Below are 19,102 nucleotides of genomic sequence, written 5' to 3'. Positions count from 1 at the left end.
AAAGTTGATTGCTGCATATTAAATAGCAGCAAAGCAGGCTGAGATGTGGGTAGTGCAAGTGCTTTGCCATTATTCATTAATGTAGGCATGCTGGTAACATTTGTTCAAGTCTGGCCTGTGTCAAAGGTTTTTTAAAAAAAAAATATTTCAGAAAATAAAATTCATAACAAATACACATTTTAAACCAAAATCCAATCAAGTAAGATGTGTTATAGGTGTTTGTAAATATATGACAGGTGGTGTGACATCATCAGGTCACATGATCTGGAAGTTATATGGATTTGAAGATTTCAGATATTCATAATAGATACAAAAAAAAAAAAAATCATATTTCCAAAATCCATGTCGATGACGATGTGTGTCAGGTGTTTGTGAATATATTACAGGTGGTGTGACATCACCAGGCCAAATTAACATTTTAGTATTTTAAAAATTCCACCAAAATACCCCAAAATATATGTCCACAAACAAAGCAGTGTAAGATATGTAGCATGTGTGTATATTGTACATTGCAGGTGATGTGAGAACTTTAGGTAAAAAAGCCAGAAAGTTAAACAGATTTATTTAATTAAAGAATTCAGTTTACATTAAATAGTTATAACAGGGTTTTAAATCATAAGACAATTAAAAATGATCTGAATGTAACTTAATCTATTTACCAACATAAACATTACACATGTAAAAAGAACCACTTTTTAATGTAATCATGGAATAATGTATCTCTGAACTGATATTTGTGCGTTTTGCACTTTTGGGACACTCCCTAACTTGGATCGCCCTTGTTGGGAACATTGTTTATATGGCAAGATTAAAATTTAGCCAGTTTGTATTTTCTGCTGTATTATTGTTCACATGTTTTTAAGATTGCAGCTATTTTTGTTCTTCTTTTGCACCAAACAGTGAACATTTTTAAATGACAACACATAAGGAATTGCTTACATGCTCATATGAATTGAATTATTTAATTCAAATATATAAAATAATATTGATAGTTTTATCTGAAAGAAATATCTGTAGTAATTTACAACGTCACGTTTACTTAAACGACACACTTCACTGTGCGTGCTCACATTGTGACGTCATAATTACAACAGCTTACCGTTTTCCAGTTTAACACCATGGAAATGTTACAAGCTCAACGTTAAAAGATCATTTTGATTTTAGAAAAATAATTAGGGTACTGTTTTTTTTTTTTTCTTCTTTTTTTTTCTGCATGTTTAGCGATGTTGTAATGTATCTCATGCAATATTGAAAATAAGCTTTAGTGTAAAAGAATATAGGCTAGGGCATGTTACCATTGTACTATGCAGATAACACATTAATGTATGTGCCCATGGATAAGCAGACAGACAGATAAGCAGGCATGTGCTTTTTCATAGCATGTGGTTAAGCAGCACTTTTGGTCAACTTCAAATTACCGTAATAATAACATTTACATTTACATTTATGCATTTGGCAGACGCTTTTATCCAAAGCGACTTACAGAGCCCTTATTACAGGGACAATTCCCCAGAGCAACCTGGAGTTAAGTGCCTTGCTCAAGGACACAATGTGGGGATCGAACCAGCGACCTTCTGATTACCCGTTTACCAGTTATGTGGTTTAGACCACTACACCACCACCATAATAAGACAACACACTTAAAAACACACTGTATTTTATGATCTGCTTTTTTTGTGTTTCCTGAAAATCAGAAATCCAATAACAATTATCGCTAATAAACAGAACGTTTTTCAAACACCAGGGGGTGCAGTATGATAACTGTGTCAAATAAACTCATAAATTGTGTTTAATTATTTCCCTGGAAATGCTCTTTTGTGTGATAACTCGTTTTTATTTCAATGTATTATTTCAATGTATATTTCAGCTGTGGAACAGTGGCTTGATTAATCAAGCAAAATGATTAGATTTAAGTCTTAATTAAAACTATGAATTATGGTTAATGCTGCTTTACAGAATTTTAGGTCAATTTGAGGTCATCTGATAATTGCAGGGCAGTGCAGTGGCTTTTAAACCTAATCTGAAGTGGTTTCAATGTGCCAAGTTAAAAAATCGCTATCCAGAACAGGCTTCAAACATAATTTTAGAGCAAGCAATTCTAGTTTCAGATCTACTATATGGAGTCCCACACATTCTCAACACTGTCTGTGAGACCCTACCTGCTATAACCGGCAGAACTCAGTCTGAGGATTAATGAAGTTGATTTATCCATTTTATCATGATGTTCCAAATAGGACAGTATTATCAAATTTATTCAGCTGTACCTTGAAAGGCTGATAATGTCCCAAAAGAATAGTGATCCAGAGAATTCATCATTAATTTAACATGGCATATGCAAATATACAATTAGTGGAAATTACTTCCGAAAAATGTCTGTCATCGGGTAAAATAGTTAATGTATTTGTCAAAACAGCAAAAGCTTGAAAAATGGACTTGTCTAATATGTAGTTTTAAAGACCCTGTGAAATCAAAATACAATTTTTGCAGCTTTTAGTCAATATCTTTTAGCTTTAAGGTCATCTTTATGCTAGCTAGTGTACTTCTAAACGTTGACAAAATTTGTTTTCAGAAAATATAATAATTAAAATTCTGCTGATTCTCTCTCCTGGAGATTTAGGAACATCCATGAGGTCACATTGAGGTTGGAGGTTGAGAATCAAATGCTTACTAGAAACACTTTCTGGAAGCCTCATCATAAACCTGTTCAGTGCTTCTGGATGTGTTCTAACTGACAATGATCATACCTTCACATGAGCACTTTGAAGGGAGCATAACCCATGCTGTAGGGTCATTCCAAACATAATTTCAACAAGAATTGCTTAAAAAGTGAGTTCTGACTGACCATTATCACCTTTCAGCCGCTGTCTTTGAAAGGAATAGTGCATAGGGATGATAACTTCTGAATGAGACGCGCCAACACAGGAGCTAAACGTGAAGAGAGTTTATTTATATTTTTTGTGCAGCCTCGTCTCTTGGGAAGTAGGGTACAGCTCGAGTAAGTGTTCTTTATTCTTTAGGCTTAGTGTATTGTGTTTCAAGACATTGTATTGTGATTTTTTTTATCTGGTTGTTTCTCTTTCATCTGCATTGGACTTGCACAACAGATCCAGCCTCATCGTAAGCAAAGACTGCGATGTGCTGTGTGCGTTGTCACTTACATTAGGTCATCATTTGGTTCTCAATTCTTCAGAAAAGCTGTAGGGTGGTATTGAGATTGCTTCTCAAGTTTCCCTGGTAAGCGGCTCTGGCATGAGAAAGGAGTGTATATATGTGTGTTTGGCTGTAAACTAAAGCCTGTTGACTTATAGGCGCTCCACATGTCCCACCCCCACTTCCTGTTTCAGTAGGAAATACATCAAAACACCAAATTGAACTGTACTCGTAAAGGCACATCACAGGAACTTTAATTTGATCAGAAATGAAAACAAATCCAGGGAATGCCAATAAAAATGGTGGGGCATGGTCTCCTTTTCTTAACGGAAGTCAGGGAAGGGTCTGTGCAAAAGTTTATAACAAGGCCAAGGACAAGACCTAATGTCCTGAGGGTGCAAAATGATGAGTCCTACTATGGCAGAGGCTTAGCTCATAAATATTCATTTAGTTATGTTCAGATTGCTTCCTCCTTTCACGCCATATTATGCATGAGCCCAAGCCTACTAGCCTTCCTTGTAGTAGGATTTGCTTATTCCCACACTGTCTAGCCACTTTGGTCAATAACTTAGGCCTACTGAGCGATCGTCTCGTTATGTCATTAATATTCATGAGCTAATGCTATACCTTTGGAATTATCATAAATACAAGTTACCCACACGGTAGATGCACATGAACGACCCCTCAAGTCGTAATTATGACTGTGAAACTAGATCATTTGAGATAAAAAAAAAATGATCTAGATAAATGAGATAATTTTGATACCCGAGTTTCCCAGTTGGGACAAGATGTAAACTTTTAATATGGTGGATGAGAGTACCGTTTCTGTAGAAAATGACAGGTTTTATAATTTTTTCTAAATACAGCTAATTGTTAGCGCTTGCCGTTTTAGTCTTATTTATTTATGTATATCAACAACCATTTGATGCATTTTGTCAATTTTTACACCAAGAAAATGGCAAGTATTTGCCCAAAATTCCATTATCGTGAGCTAGCTGAGTAATACGTATCATGGTGTCAAAATAAAGGTTTCAAGAAATTTGGTAAACAAACTGGTCATCGTCTATGTTTCCTGTTCTTTCCGACAACAAAGCACTTGAACGCTACGTACTCAGTTACTACTTCAGAAGTGGGAAGTAGGATAAATCCGACAGCATTGTTATAGTTGTTAAAATTGTGGGTAATGTGGTGGTGGTGTAGTGGTCTAAAGTACATAACTGGTAATCTGGTAATCAGAAGGTCGCTGGTTCGATCCCTACAGCCACCACCATTGTGTCCTTGAGCAAGGCACTTAACTCCAGGTTGCTCTGGGGGGATTGTCCCTGTAATAAGGGCTCTATAAGTCGCATAAATGCATAAATGTAAATTAATGAATGTAACAATTTACACTTTACAATAAGGTTCTAAACGTGAGCATTGGTTAATGCAATAGCTATTGTGAAATAACAACTAAAAACACTTTTACAACATTTATTAATCTTGATAATCGTAATGAACAATATTTCTGACATTGACCCTCCAGTTGCATGTCCAACTTAAAATTGTATATCTTACCTAATGGTGTAGATTTGGCTTGAACTTTGATTGTGTGTGTGTGTGTGTGTGTGTGTTGGGGTGGGGGGGTACCTCCTCCCCCACCCCCTTGTAAAGAGCGCCCTTGATCTTACCAAATCTGCATCCAATCCTTGCATTATTTGTTCATATTCACAGAAATTTAGAAGAGCTATTGTTGTTTCTGATGTTTATTTCTATGGTTATCGTTTCTATCTCCATAGTCATCAATGGTAACTTCATACATACTGTAACGTATTGAAATGTTGTTTATTGTTATATTCTACCTTTTAAGAGAAATTTGCCTTTGACGGACTCATGTGTCTTCCTGGAGACGCTACTATACATTTTAAATTCCTTTTCTGGATTGGTGAACCCAGAAGTAGCTATGAACACACTTGTTAAACCACAAATCAAACATGGTGTCTTATGCAACTAGCCCATTCCGATAGCACATGCAGGCAGCATAAGACAACACTATAGTAGGATTTGTGAAATTGCATCCCAGGCAACCAATGGTATTCCAAAACTCCTTATAGACACAAGGTATATGAGGCTCAGAGAGAGATCCACGTGACAAAGTATTATCCGCATGATTACCCTGACTCATATACAGCTGGTTCAGTTGTGTCTATGGTGATGTAAGTGATTTTTTATTAAATGGTCAGATATCACTGAAGTAGGTGCCATGAACACTGTGACAGGTCTCTAAAAAGCGGCTTTCTACCACAGTTCTATGTAATGATTTTAAGTTCTACTCTTGAAAAGCACTCCAAAATATATACAATACTTTACTCTTTTACATGAAGGAATTATGTACACTTAATGGCCAAAAGTGGACATGTAAACAGCACACGTGTTTGTGCGTGTTGAAACATTTAAAACCTTTCAAATAGGCACTTTACTTCTATAACATCTTCAACACATTTGTGAATACTTTTCAATAGATGTTGGAACAAGGCTGCAGGGTTTTTTCCCCCATTCAGACATGATAGCATCAGTGAGGTCAGACACTAATGTTGGGTGATGGGGCCCGGCCTGCAGTCAGCATTTCAGTTTATCCCCAAGGTGTTCAGCAGGGTTAAGGTCTTGGCTTTTTGCAGGCCAGTAAAGGTCTTCCACACCAAACGCATTAAACCATTTCTTTATGGGCCTCGCTTTGTGCACAGTGCACAGTCATGCTTGAATAGAAACAGTTTGCTCCATTCTTTTACTTACATGGCTGTATGCTTGGTGTTATGCAGAGGTTAGCAATGTGTTTAGCTGAAATAGCCAAAATTGTTCATTAGAAGCAGGTGTCCATATACATTTCACCATACATTATTTAGGTTTTGGAAGGTGTCTGCAATCTTACAAAGTTCCTTCCAACTTAAAAACGTATGATAAGGCACCTGAAAACTAGTAAGGACATATACTATAGCTGTTTTTAAAGGGACACTCTTCATCTGTGCTTTTCACTTATAACCCCATGGGTCCTTGTGTCGTTTCTAGCCAGCGTGGGGACTGCGGTAACATTGAGATGCAGCTTGGCAGGCATTTAAGAACAACTGCAAGTTTTCCACTTCGCTGTCACTGCACTCAGTGACCTGACTCGGTAAGTGCAGCACTGAATGAGAAAACAAACAACAAGCCCTCATGTAGCTGTCTTCAATGCAGCCTAACAAATGATTCAATGGCGGGCTGTGAAGTATGTAACGTTTGCCGAACAAAATTGTAAAAAAATGATTGACTTTCAAACAGGTGTCCTGAACACTCCCCTCCACATCTTGCATTGGTTGGACAAACATATAGTCCTGCTGCAATCTCGCATCATTGGTTGCGGCAAAGTTGCTATGTTCGGCTGGTTGGGATGCTCAAACAGAGCAATATTATAAAAGCACCACAGTGTTTACACTTTTGGGGCAAATCAAATAAATGACTTACTTCTAGATCTCTATGCACATTAACCTTTAAAAGCATGGGAATTTAAACATTCTCTCTTTCACTCTTTCATATTTGGGGTTTTCAGAGACCTGGCATGTATAACTATCACAAATGGATCAAGAAAATGCCCAGATAGTGTAAAATATTTAAAAACTTTCAAGACAATTAGAAATAAATTGAATAAAATATATTTTGATTAGAGCTGTCAAAATGTATGCATTAAATAACACATGCGATTAATTAAAAAAGTTTTAAAAATCTCAATTAACGCATTTACCGTTAATAAAACAAACTAGGCAAAAACACTGGCAGGAATGGCGAAACCTTTGCAATGTGTCCGCCCAGAGTCTTTACACTGATGCACACACACACGCAACAGCATGTGTGAAAGGACCTCTTCACGCTATTTGTATATGCAAAGCAAGACTTGTGGTAGAAAGCAAGTTCTTTGCAGCCTCTTTAAGGCACAATTTAATTACCACAAAGGCAGGTTGAGTCTTAACTATCACGAAAAGGCAGAATGAGACATATTTGTCTGCACCGCTTTTCAAGGGAAAATCAAAGCGCCGCATGACAAGCGCCGTGAATCATGAACGCGGCTTCACGATTGCTGTAGCATAGCGCATAGCCACAGTCTGCCACTTGATTAATATCGTGGAGGATGAGATTTTATGAGGTTTAATGCCCATTGCAATGAATATGCAACATATGAGGGGACTAGTCCTTTTTCAGTTAATCAAACTCAAACATAGTCTTAAGGAAAACATTTAATGCTACTGGAACTGCCGTGATTTTAGTGAATTTCTATCTTTTTACTGTGGAAGGATTTGTATGGAAAATGGTAATAGAGCATTGTATTGTCACATATTGTTTTTTTTAATCAATTTTGATGTTTTAATTTTCTTATATCAAAGAGATGCAACAAATCAGGACAAATCTGGAACAGGTTTGGCTTCGCTCTGAAATTTCTTGAAACACAATTGGCTGTCAAACACTGAGCCACACAAGTATTTTCTCAGGCATTTATTGAGTCAAAATAGACGCACTACATATTATATACTATATTTCATAATTTCAGGCGAATAGTCATAAAGTGGTCATGTATTGTACTTGCTATAGTTTACTTCCATGTTGTTTCTTCATCGAATAGTAATGTCAAATGTTAATCAAGTCAATCACTGATACAGCAGCGACACTTTAAGAAAGAAATAGAAAGTATAATATGTATTAAATGGGTAAATGCATATGGAAAACTGATAAATTGCCATTGTTGTTCATTCATTGTTTCACAGAAAATCAACATGATATAGTATTTATTTCTCTTATAATAAAGAAATAGATATCATGTGATAGTAAACTTATATAGATATGAAATAATCATAAAAATATAATTCATGGATGTGCAAAAAGAAAATAAATGTCTGACACTATTACATACCTAGGGTCTCTTATGACCCCCAATACACTTTTGGTACTCAAGCCATTGATATAAATGTGTGTGTGTGTGTGTGTGTGTGTGTGTGTGTGTGTGTGTGTGTGTGTGTGTGTGTGTGTGTGTGTGTGTGTGTGTGTGTGTGCTACACTATTTATAAGAAATAGATGAAGGAATACTAAAGAGGTTTCAACAAAACAATGGATGAGGTATAGGAGGTGGAACAAAAACTAAAAACCCAAGGTATGTGTTTAAGGGTTAAGCTGGGATAAGTGAAAGAATTTTAACATTAAAATTACACATTACCTTTAGTTACTGAACCAAGAAGAACGGATAAAAGTCATATGTCAGTGTGTATGTATCCAGAAGTATCCTACATTGCTCACAGTAAAGCTTGTTCTCTGTCCACAGGCCTGTCAGAACTAAGGAGTTTACAAATGATGTAACATCTGGGTCGGACTCAGCTACGAAATTGGTTTGAATGGTTTAACCCACATTCCACAGCAAGTTTTCATGGCCTAGATCACAATCAGGAATAAACCAAGATCCAATGCTGCATGGCTCTAGTAACCAGGAGGGATAGATCCCATATATTGTATGTGTTGAATGCACAATGCATTCGCACCTTTATTAAACGTGGCTTGTAATAAAGTGGTCAAATATGGATGGTGTGCAAAGACTCTTTTGCTCAGAATAGCTGTTTGGAAGAAATTGGTTCACTCATATGAAGTGTCTTCAGTGCTAGATCAATGGCGAAACCAGTTGTGAAACCTCACTGTTCTTGAAAATATTTTTGAACAAACCTCTAACCCTAAGTGTTAACATTTTAAACTTATTCACCATTTGTGCTACAAACATGAAAGAATAAGACCTATTGACGAGCAGTGTTAAGCATTCAAAGCGATTGGAGCGAAATTGGCCAAAGATATTGGAAAATGTATCTTGGGGGACATGGGGGTGTGCTCTTTTGACTTGGGCTTGTACTTTACCACCAAGAACACCCTAGCATCCACCTAACAACAGAGAAGCAACCAATCTGAACACCTTAGCAATTGCAGAGTAACACCCTGGCAACCACCATTGCAAAACCGTTTTTTTTGGCACAGTCAATCACATTTCAAATAAACATTGTTTTATCATAATCAGCTTTCTTTCATTCAGTTTCACTTGTAGTGACTCAAACATGTCTCAAATTCAAATATGACATTCAAGGACAAAATGGCTGGGTAAAGTGGTTTTCAATGATATTTGAATAAATAAACATTGAAATTCCCCTAAGAGTGGTTTGGTCTCATCTGACCTACATAAGCCCCGCAGAATATCTACCTGAGGATCGACGTAATAAGCCACAAGAGCGGTAAGCTGTCTCTGGAGGAGTCAGCATGCCATAGACATTCACTCAGTGTACCTCATCTCACACAAAGAAAACGTGTAAACATCAACTGCATAATCAATCTGCAATGTTCCCTCAGTGGAATCTGTAAATCTGAGGTAGAGGAAATTTCATTCACCTCAAGTGACCTTGTGTTTTCTGAATGTACCAGATGAAATGTCTCACTGTAAAGAAGTAAATAAGAAGCCTACCCATTTCCAGGCATGTATGCAAAATCCCTATGCACATTTCATGCATTGCATATCTATTTTTTGCACCTTTGTAAGAAGCCATAATAATATTTTCTTAACAGCCCGGTCAAAAATGTGGATACACTTACTCGTCCTTTATTATTACAGTTCTTCATATTTCAGAATAATCTTATCTCATCAACACTGTGAAATAACACAAACTGTAATAAGGGAATGATGTATTGACCAAAAATATTAAATCATAAATGTGTTATATTTTTACTTTGCCTAGATTACAGCTTCCACTTTGGACATTCTCTAGGCCACCTAGGATGCTTTTTATCCTTCAGAGACCCAGCGTTCAACAGAATTGCAACATATTTAAAGCAATTAAATAATATTCAGTGAATATGGGTAAAAACACATACACATAACAATAAGTGACACTCTGAACTGTGGTGGGGAAAACATTGAAATATTAGCCATCACAGATTGCTAAAGTCACACAAAAAGAAAGATTTTTAACAAACACTTTTGGAAGAAATTTAGCAATTTTCAGAGTATTTGATGGGTCATTATTTTTCTTAATTCCAAACAGGTTTACTGATGTACTGATGTAAAAATTCACCAAAAACATCAACTTTCATAAATTTGTAAAAAATGCAACGCTGGCTATTAGTTTTATATTCTCATAATGGAGCCTCTTCAGTGAATCACGTATACATGCTTTTCAGCTATTTTCTGAGCTGTTCTGTCGTTAAAAAAAACATCTTATTTATGCAATATTCATGCATTAAATATAACACATTAGGATGGTATTTTTTAGTTTTTTAATCATAGACAAAAAGAGACTTAATTCCTTTTAAATAGTCAAATTTCTTAACTGTTCATGAATTTGCCCTTACAACTGCTTCTAATAATATTTAGCTTATAATGCTTGCAATAATATATATATATATATATATATATATATATATATATATATATATATATATATATATATATATTAACACACTTTTGTGTGTTAAATTGTGTTATGAACTTTATCTTTTCGACAACCGTAAATAATCCCTAAATTTTGCACCCCAAAGCAAATTGCGCATCTTTTTTATTATATTTTTACAATCAGTGCATGTCTTCTAAAAACTAGTTCCCCTTCTGTCGCTCTCTCCACGTTGTGTCAGAGAAGTGACACTAGGGGTCTCTCTTGAGCGCCGATATTCACCTCTGAACTATGAAAAAAGGCCAATGAGAGTTGGCAACCAGTATTTGCATGTCCCGCCCCCGGACATACGGGTATTTAAGCGGCACAAATACGGGAGTTCATTCAGAAAATTTCTTCGGAGCCGATGGTCGTGTCTGCAACTGCTGCATACTACACACCGAGTTCCTGTCATCCCTCTGCTGCATAACTGTTGGATTCCACGGCGCACAACAGCGGCTTTCTCCTGTTTGCATGGCTGTGCATTCCTGCCCCTGGGCGCATCGACAGTGCAGATTTAAAAACTCTCACGAGTTTTTTCCCTAAAAGAGTGATTTTATTTAAAAGAGTAATTTCCTCTAAAAGAGCAAAACACAGCGGCGTTGAACGTCCTTTTAAGGACGCGTCTTTATAAAGATGCCCTTCCGCCCCTGTGTTGTTTCTGGATGCGGTAGAGTGCTCTCCGCTTCCGACGGCCACAGGCGCTGTCTCGTGTGTCTGGGTAGCGATCACACCGAGGCTGCGTTTGTGGATGGTTCATGTTCTCACTGCGAGAACATGACCATGACAACGTTGCGATCGCGGCTTGCTTACAACCGTGAGCAAGCCACTCCAGCCACCCCCCGTATTGCTCCTTCTTCCCACGGGATTGAGGACGATGCGGCTGGCGATGGAGGCGATTTGGGGATGGCAGCGGGTGCAGCTCTGCCGGGTACGCCCCATCGGACCACCCGTGCCACCTGATTCCCGTCCATGCTCGAGGCGGCGGCGACTCGCCTCACAGCCAGTCAGCTGACCCTCTTGCGATGGAAGCCGATGAGCTCGCCGCGGCATCGGAGGGCGCGGCATCTGATGCAGAGGACTCCCCTGGGCTGCCGCCTTCGGGCTTGCACGCCCAGGCTGAGGCTGACGCACAGATGTCCGACATGCTTTCCCGGGCAGCCAACAGCGTGGGCTTGGATTGGAACCCTCCATCCTCCCCACAGCCATCACGGCTAGATGACTGGTTCCTGGGGTCTGCGCGCCGCTCACAGCCTCGCCCCCCCGGTTCCGTTTTTCCCGGAAGTGCATGACGAGCTGACGTCTTCGTGGAGAGCACCCCTCTCCACTCGTCACACCGCCACAGGCTCGTCCGCCCTCGCCACCCTCGACGACGGAGTGCGCCATGGGTACGCGGCGATTCCCCAGGTGGATAGGGCGGTTGCGATCCATCTATGCCCCGGTACCCCTACCACCTGGCGAGGTCGCCCCGTGCTGCATTCCCGGACCTATAGAGCAACCTCCTCGCTAACAGCGAAGGCCTACAGCGCCACCGGACGCGCCGCTTCCGCCCTGCATGCCATGGCTCTCCTGCAGGTCCACCAAGCCAAGGCACTTCGCAATATGCACGGGGGTGGCCCTGATCCTGACACGCTGCAGGAACTGCGCTCAGTGACCGACCTCGCCCTGAGAGCGACGAAGGTCACAGTGCAAGCGCTCGGGCAGGCGATGGCCACGCTAGTGGTCCAGGAACGTCAACTGTGGCTGAACATGGTCGAGATGCGTGAAGCCGACAAGACTCGCTTCCTCAACGCCCCTGTCTCCCAGTTCGGCCTCTTCGGCGACACCGTCGAGGACTTTGCCCAGCAGTTCTCCACGGTAAAGACGCAGACGGAGGCCATCTCTCACATCATGCCTCGCCACAAGCCTGCCGCCACGGCCCATGCCCTGTCTGCTCGCCGAGGGCGTCCTCCCGCGGCCAGAAGACAAGCTCCTGCTCCGCCTCAACCCGGGCCCAGCTCTCAGCCCCAGCGTCGAGCAAACCGCGGGAAGCGCACGCCCCCTGTCTCACGGACCCCCTCGAGGACTCGGAAGGCTCCCAGGCGCTCCTGAGACAACGCACCCAGAGTCCAAGAAGTTAGCTCCGGAGGTGGTAAGACCGCTCGTGTCCCCCGGTGGAGGGCCGGGAGGTGAATCCTTTGTTTTTTCATTTGCCGCACCCCTTAACGGGGGCTGCGGTACCCAAATTCTCAATAAAAGAGCTATTTCCTTTGTCTCTGGGGCATATGGCCCGCAAATGCCGTTCTCACGGCACTCTGCTTTCAGGCCTCAACAGTCCCGGCTCCATGGACGCGGTGTCCCTGCCTTCAGCCCCACGACTGTTCCCCGGCCGGCTGGTTCAGACGAGTCCAGAGGATGCCAGCATCTGACCTCCTCTTCAGTCATGAACCCGCCCCCTGCCAGGTGCGCGGAGCAAGGTAAGTGCTTTGAGTTTGTTCTCAGCACCAGAGCCTCGGGACGCCACGTTGCCTCCCGACGCCACGTTACCTGTTCCGCACCGCTGCGAAGCCCGCCCGGATGCGTCCAAAAACCCGTCCCTTTGGTGCCCCTAGCACGGAGTTTAGAGGCGTGGCTTTCACTGCCCAACCCGTCACGCTGGCTGCACCGGACCATTCGACTCGGTTACGCAATTCAGTTTGCCAGGTCTCCGCCCCCCTTCGTGGGCGTACATTTTTCCGCAGTACACGGCCAGCATGCCCATTCCCTGCGCGAAGAAATCGCCTCCCTTCTATTAAAGGACACGATAGAGCCTGTCCCTCCAACCGAAACGAAGAAGGGTTTCTACAGCCCTTACTTTGTTGTACCCAAGAAAGGCGGCGGCTTACGACCGATCTTGGACCTGCGAGTTTTCAATCGGACCTTGTCCAAACTCCCGTTCAAATGCTCACCCAGAAACAAATTCTATCTGGCGTCCGGCATCTAGATTGGTTCGCAGCGGTAGACCTGAAGGACGCGTACTTCCACATCTCAATTTGCCCTCGACATCGACCCTTCCTACGGTTCGCGTTCGACGGCCAGGCGTATCAGTACAAAGTCCTCCCCTTCGGCCTGTCTCTGTCCCCTCGCGTCTTCACGAAAGTCGCAGAGGCAGCTCTTGCCCGCTCGAGTAGCCGGCATACGCATACTCAATTACCTCGACGACTGGCTCATACTGGCTCACTCTCGAGAGTTACTATGCGCACACAGAGACCAGGTGCTCAGGCACCTCAGCCGTTTGGGGCTTCAGGTCAACTGGGAAAAGAGCAAGCTCTCCCCGGTCCAGAGCATCTCTTTTCTCGGTCTGGAGTTAGACTCAGTCTCAATGACAGCACGCCTCTCCAACGAGCGTGCTCAGTCAGTGCTGAAATGCCTCGCTTCTTTCAAGCCAGGAGCCGTGGTCCCGCTAAAACATTTCCAACAGCTCCTGGGGCATATGGCATCCTCCGCGGCGGCTGCGCCGCTGGGGTTGATGCATATGAGACCACTTCAGCACTGGCTCCGGACTCGAGTCCCGAGATGAGCATTGCACCACCCGGCGGAGAGTGGAGACTCCACCCCCAGTCGGTCCAGCTGATTTGGGACCGGTTCGGCAAGGCTCAGGTAGACCTGTTTGCCTCCCAAGAACCCTCCCACTGCCCGCTCTGGTATGCCCGGACAGAGGCTCCCCTCTGGGCAGATGCGTTGGCACACAGCTGGCCCGCGGAGCTGCGCAAGTACGCATTTCCCCCAGTGAGCCTTCTTGCACAGGTGCTATGCAAGGTCAGGGAGGACGAGGAGCAAGTCATTCTGGTAGCCCCTTACTGGCCCACCCGGACTTGGTTTTCGGACCTCACGCTCCTCACGACAGCCCCTCCCTGGCGAATTCCCTGAGGAAGGACCTTCTTTCTCAGGGGCGGGGCACGCTCTGGCACCCGCACCCAGACCTCTGGAACCTCCACGTCTGGCCCTTGGATGGGATCGCGGAAGATCTAGCCGGCCTACCATCGACCGTCATAGATACAATCAATCAAGCCAGAGCCCCCTCTACCAGGCATCTTTACGGCTCTAAAGTGGCATCTGTTCAGCGGACTGGTGTTCTTCCCGAGCCGAAGACCAGCAGAAGTCGCGCAGTTAGGTCAGTGCTCGTGTTTCATCAGGAGAGGCTGGAGAGGAGGCTGTCCCCTCCACCCTCAAGGTGTATGTTGCCGCTATCGCGGCCCACCATGACACGGTAGACGGCAAGTCTCTTGGTAAGCACGACTTAATCATCAGGTTCCTAAAAGGTGCCCGGAGGATAACTCCCTCCCGGCCTAACCTGTTCCCCTCCTGGGATCTCTCGGTCGTCCTTACGGGACTCCAGAGACCCCCCTTCGAGCCGCTTGACTCAGTTGGACTCAGGGCCCTTTCTCTCAAGACCGCCCTGCTGATCGCGCTCGCTTCCATCAAGAGGGTCGAGGACCTGCATGCGTTCTCTGTTAGCGACGCTTGCCTGGATTTCGGTCCGGCAGACACTTTCGTGATCCTAAGACCGCGACCGGGCTATGTGCCCAAGGTTCCCACCACACCCTTCAGGGATCAGGTGGTGAACCTGCAAGCGCTGCCCCGGGAGGAGGCAGATCCAGCCCTTTCACTGCTGTGTCCAGTACGTGCCTTACGTATTTACCTGGACCGCACACAGAGCACCAGACGCTCTGAGCAGCTCTTCGTCTGCTTTGGGGGACAGCAGAAAGGGAATGCTGTCTCCAAGCAGAGACTCGCCCACTGGGTTGTCGACGCCATTTCCTTGGCTTATCACACCCAGGCCGTGCCCCCCCCCTTTGCGGGTCCGAGCCCACTCCACCAGGAGTGTCGCGTCCTCATGGGCACTGGCTAGGGGCACTGCCCTAGCAGACATTTGTAGAGCAGCGGGCTGGGCAACAACTAACACTTTCACGAGATTCTACAATCTCCGAGTTGAGTCAGTATCGTCCCGTGTTCTCTCAGGTACCGAGCCCGTAGAACTCGGTGGCACGCCCATGATCTGACCGGGTGAATCACTTGCATCTAGCGCCCTTCCCCCTAACCAGGGGAAACAGTGCGCCTTCATTCCCAGGAGATCTCAGGATTGGGACATTGGTTGATTCCTCCCTAGCCTTCGTGGGTCGCAGTTCAGCGGAGGAACTCGCCGACCCAAGCCCCTGCGGATACCGCAAACTACCCTGCACTGGTATAGGTGCTCCACAGGTAAGGCCTCCTTCGGACTCCCCCTGTGTGTAACGCCACGGTTCTTTCCCCTCGGGCGAGTGGACTCCCGTGCTTCCCTTAGGCAGCCACGGCAGCCTCGGTTGCCATGCTGTATGTTCCCCCCTCTATAGGCTAGATCCACCACCGCACCGACTTTTCCACATAGGCCCTAAGTCAGGCCTCTGATGGTTTTGCCACTTAAAATTGCCTCTCCTCTCGGGTGGCCTCCGCAGGGTCTTCTCCGCCCTGAATAAGGGCTAAGACCCCCTTCTCTCAATGCGTGTAAGGGCCCGGCCTAAGTTGCTCTGTGCGAGAAATGCTCTATCCTGATGGCTTAAATGGGGCATTGGGGAAGGGTATGTGCAGCCTGATACAGTTAGTCGTCCTGCACGTAAGAATACCTGCTCGCTGCTGTATCGGCAGTTCACGGGCACATTGTTTATCGGCTCAGCGCATGGCGCTTTTATAAGTGGACCCCTAGTGTCGCTTCTCTGACACAACGTGGAGAGAGCGACAGAAGGGGAACGTCTAACGTCTAGGTTACGTATGTAACCTCCGTTCCCTGCCACGTCGCTGAGCCGAGCCACTGTTGTGGCCGGACCATTTCCGGCTCCTCAGAAAAATCCTGAATGAACTCCCGTATTTGCACCGCTTAAATACCCGTATGTCCGGGGGCGGGACATGCAAATACTGGTTGCCAACTCTCATTGGCCTTTTTTCATAGTTCAGAGGTGAATATCGGCGCTCAAGAGAGACCCCTAGTGTCGCTTCTCTGACACAACGTCTCGTTCCCTCCATCAGGGAACGAAGGTTACATACGTAACCTAGACGTTTTTTTCCCATTAACACCAATGCTGAGGGTTCAACTATTTTGAAGGAGTTTCTATGTATTTTGGCTATTTTTGGGCTGCTTATTCTTTATTATCTGGTTCAACTAATTTGAAAACAATATTTTTGTTGATAAATTAATATTTGGGAACATTTTTATTTGTCTAAATAACTAAAAACTATAGACATATTCAGTCAAGAGTGTCCAAACTTTTGTGTGGTGTAGTTTCTACACAAGTACATAGTTCAAAGTAAGATTGGAAGCAAAGACCAATTGCTTTTGAATGCAATGGTGTTATCTTTACAGAGGAACAGTGGTTTAGACACCATTTACAAACACTGCAGATGACAGGTGTGAAGAACGGCTTCTCTCTAAAATTGTTTAGTCAGATATTCATCCCATTTTGGAACATGCTGGTATAATGTACTGTCTGAAATGAAGTGAGTCAAGAGTCATCAGAGGTATTGGTATTGCAAGTATGGAAGTACACCGGGCCTGGCTATAAACAATAAAATACACACTGTTTTAACAGTATAGCCACAAGACTGAAACATTATAATGTAATGCAAATGAATGGTGACTGAAGCTGTGAATCCATAACATTCTGCCCTAACAATCTCTTTGTGTGTTCTAAAGAAGAAAGAAAGTCATACAGGTTTGGAACAACATGAGGGTGAGTAAATAATGGCTTATAATAGCTTATAATAGTAAATAATGACATCATTTTCATTTTGGGGTGAACTATCCCTTTAAGTCTTATACAGTAAGTGGTCGGTTCACAAGTGTATTCGGATTTGTGCAGTGAGAGCGTAGAGTGCCGAGAGTGACCCTTTCCAATTGACTCGGTGGGATTTTTCTACCAAGTAAGATAAGAACTAATAGAGTCCAGATCCAGTGATGTCAATCGCAGCCAGTGTATTGAGGTCAAAAGTCTGTAATTGAATGCATTAAATTCAGCAGACAGATAGAAGAGAATCAAGACATATAAGAGATATCAAATCTTGTTTCGTATGACCCCTTGCAGTGATTTTCAGGAGTGGAAGATCATGTGTCACGATTCATTTGTAGTAAGTGCATCTCAGAGAAATATAGGCTACAGTACAAAAACTTGCATTTAAAGAGTTCTCTTTGGCACTTTATGGCAAAAAGTATGTAGACAATCAAACACCACACTCACATGTGCTTGATGAACATTTCATTTCAAAATCGGCTAGTGTAGCATTTTAACCTTCATGTTCTGTTGAGATTGATTTTACGTTCATCGTGTCCCTGAGACCCCAATGATGTACGTGTAAAAATAATAGTGGTGTTTTGAAAATGATTACAATTATTTCCCCTTCAAAGTCTTAAATTATATTCCTCTGACCAAATCAAGACCCTGTAGATAGGTATTATTGAAGTGTTAATCTTCTTGTTGCATCACAAATAGGAGAGTTAACTTTGGTCCATTATATGTTTTTTCTGTTTTCTGTTCTAATACTTCTTGCATCTATCTTACAGGCCAGTCATATTTGAGGTGTAGGACAGTGTCAAGCACTGGGATGATGACCTATTGGGAAAGGGTTCTATAGTCCCGCAGCAAGCAAACAATTTACAGAATACTATTCATATTAATCACGGCTCTCTTAAAGTGACCTACACTGCAAAGTGTGGCCCAAGTCTTACAGGGTCTTACACTCCTACAGGTGGTGACGGTACTCTAACCTATTACAACCCTTTCAATATTAACATGATTAGGGGCAAAGCGCTAATGTTTTATGGGGGATCTGGACAAATGGTTTTGACAGGGATCAATCTTGTTCTCTTAAAGTTTTCTTCACACACTCTAACCCACCAAACCTGACACACTTTGACATGTGCCTTAATATTCCAAATGCATTATGGATGGGGACATTTTAATGTAACAGATATAGATAGACACTACATTGAGCAACACAGCGCCCCCTGTAGGTGAGACCCTGCCTCACCCATGAGTATCCAAATAAGGCCCTCAGCTGTTTTTATTTCAATGCTTAAGGCCTAAACCTCCCTAGATCTGCTTTGTGAGAATTACTGTCATGGCAAAATAAAAATACATCTAAAATAAAATAAAAGTCTTTGTGTTCAAAAGGTCTAAAGCAACAGCAAGTAATGTGCTATTGTTGTATTTCCTGCATTAGTGGACACTGGTGGAGCACAGATGACTGAAGAACATCCTTGAGTACCATTAAAACATCGTACACTGTCATTGCAAGAATATTTTGAGTATGAGGCACATAAATGCAAAATTGCACAAGTGTATATTTAACATTTTAGTACTTCTGCGTTTAACATGGAAAGGTTTAAAACTCTCAGTGTGGTTGGAGTAAAATATATATTATTTAAAAAAAATATCCTTCCATTGTCTGTACATCTTTAAAACTAGTCCTTGGTGTTTACATTATATGTATTGAGGCAGCATGATTTTCAATGT

Source organism: Xyrauchen texanus, chromosome 26 (genome assembly GCF_025860055.1).
Source record: "Xyrauchen texanus isolate HMW12.3.18 chromosome 26, RBS_HiC_50CHRs, whole genome shotgun sequence".
NCBI lineage: Eukaryota > Metazoa > Chordata > Actinopteri > Cypriniformes > Catostomidae > Xyrauchen > Xyrauchen texanus.
This window is presented reverse-complemented; position numbering follows the sequence as displayed.